The sequence below is a fragment of the Ixodes scapularis genome, unplaced genomic scaffold, assembly GCF_016920785.2.
Source record: "Ixodes scapularis isolate PalLabHiFi unplaced genomic scaffold, ASM1692078v2 PGA_scaffold5__190_contigs__length_132052651, whole genome shotgun sequence".
Classification (NCBI taxonomy): Eukaryota; Metazoa; Arthropoda; class Arachnida; order Ixodida; family Ixodidae; genus Ixodes; species Ixodes scapularis.
This window is the reverse complement of record NW_024609880.1, coordinates 115,103,293-115,105,731: the sequence shown is the minus strand read 5'-3', so window position 1 is coordinate 115,105,731 and position 2,439 is coordinate 115,103,293. Positions and strand designations below refer to the sequence as shown.

Sequence of the window (2,439 nt, the reverse complement as noted above, 5' to 3'; positions counted from 1 at the left end):
GAATCTATGGACGTTTTAAACATGCGTCAGACTAAAGCCGCCTTTGCTGTCCTTGTCTTGTCTTACCGAGGTACCGCGCCACTGAAACGGGTGTTGACAAGCCTCCACAAAGGCCAATACTGGGGAGAGGGACACAATCGAGTTTAAAATCGCTATAATCCGACCTGCTATAGTAAGGATGAAGCTGGGATAAGAGTGAGCGGAATAAGAGGAAACAAAAACTTTATAGCGACGCCCATGCACCGCTACTTCAAAACGCCCATACTGGTGCGTAGCACCAATTGAATGTATTCATTTATATTATGTTATTTACGTACGATTGCCAAATGCAGCGCTCTAGCAAATATATTGGAGTTTTTGTACTTTTCTATGATCATTTCCGCCGTTCTTCAAACGAGGATGCTACTACCCTTGTCTGTCGGGTTCCCAATGCTGTAGAAGGTTACGTAGAACGCTGTACGATGGTGAAAACGATCTACGAAAACTTTCTAATAACTCATACGTATGACCGCTAAGATTGTATGTACAACGCTCTGGCATTGATTACCTTCAGGTTAACACTGACGGTTCGATCAAACGTATATTCGCTTGTATCGGTAATCGTAGTGAATATTGCTCCGGTACCAGCGCAGTTCACCAGAATGCTAGCAGCCTTGCCGTAAACTTCTTGGATGGCGGCAAATATCAACCGCACCGACGACGAGTCCACAACATCCACGTGCGTCGAGCGACGTGTTTCTGATGATCGCGCACCGCTGAAAATAATCCACAGTTTGGTTTGTATAACGCTGCCAGTGACTAGAAGAAACTGGTTGAAACAGCTCGAAAACAAAACATATTTTCAAATTGGCTAACATCCCTAAGTTGTCTGAGCTTTTTCACTAACTTGGAGAAGGTAATAAGGGCACAAAAAAGTGTGTTGTTCAATCTTGTAGTTCTTTTTATACCTGACTAAAATTGGAATAGTAAGCACAAAACCATATCGATGAAGATAAAGTTTGCTTCAATTATTTTGTAATAGAAACCCTCCCAAAAGGCTTGTTTATAAACGCAGTTCTCCATACAAGTATGGACCTTCCAAACTGGAGCTATTGGAACTTAACCCTGTAAAAGAGACTGCTTAAGCTAATTGGAAGTAGACAAAAGAAATATTATGGGCAATATAAAAACAAAAAGAGGATTTAGAATGCCTGTTGGTAGATCGCAACTTTATATAATTACTTCTGTCGCTTCGCTGAAGCATACGGTGGGCAACATTGTTTACACGTTACTATTTTTCAGCGCTGGAGGTAGAACAAGAAACCTGGAAGACCGTTCACCACGGCCTGGGCAGCAGCCATATTGATATCAGCGACAATCACCTGAGTTCCTTTCTCGGCTAATGCATGGCAAATCGCTTCGCCAATAACGCCTCCGCCTCCGGTCACCACGGCCACGTGACCGCACAGGGGACTCCCCTGGGATCTAGCCATTTCGTCGGGGTTTTGGATCTCCGCTTCCGCGAGGCGCATGATGACCGAGATGTGGCGAATAGACGAATGGGTCCGTATTTTTGTAGAAGTATCAGGCAGAAGCAATATAAAATGAAACACAATGGAAGTGCAAATTAAAATAGAAACACCCGGTAGTGACTGAGCAATAAAACAATACCTGCGTCATTCAGTTTAATTGGTCTTTACGGAGGACGGTCTCGGTTCCTGGAAGGGCGTCGATTGTTTTAGAAAGAGTACTGACTGACATTTTCGATGTATAAACGTTGTAACGGACACGTAGGGTCTTTTTACGAAGTTCAGATGAGTCAGCAGAAAAAAGTCAACATAAAGTTCATAGAAAGTCAACAGCTTTTCTTTTGACTCAGGCTAAAGAAAATCACCAGAAACGTTTCAACACAAAGTCAACAAACTTTCTGTTGACATGGTCTACAGAAAGTCAAAGTCAAAAGAAAGTAATCAGAGGGAACAAGAAGTCAACACGTTTTCAATAAAAAGTCAAAAATAATTTTTATAGGGGTCCTTAGCTTACACGGGCTAGGTATAAGAAAATGTTTTAGTAGATATAGCGTGCTAGTGATCTTTTATGTTGAAACTAAACCATATAACTAGTGTCTGATTATTCACCAAGGCAATTTAGTTTACAGTCGCAGCGTCCGCAACTTTGAGGCTCGTAACAAAGAATATATAGATATAGGCTTTTCGATCGCACATTGATTATCCTCTAGTTTAATTAATGGCTGTTTATAAAACACTCCCTCACAGCCTACTTTGTGGTCTAATTAGACGTTTTTCTGTTCGACAGTCTTGATGATGGAACGATGATTGGAAAAGCCTCGTACTAGCGTGCCGTAATATGGGACATTTTATAGCAGCGAAAAGCGGCTCCGGCTTAGTGGATTAAGGCGAAATGGGACAGGCGGACGGAACCATGCAAGCGTATCGTATT

General features: G+C 42.1%; 1 pseudogene; it reads right to left on the bottom strand.

Moving 5' to 3' along the window:
• Nucleotides 1-496: 496 nt before the first annotated feature.
• On the bottom strand, nucleotides 497-1,472 carry LOC115318992 (annotated as a pseudogene).
• Nucleotides 1,473-2,439: the final 967 nt, after the last annotated feature.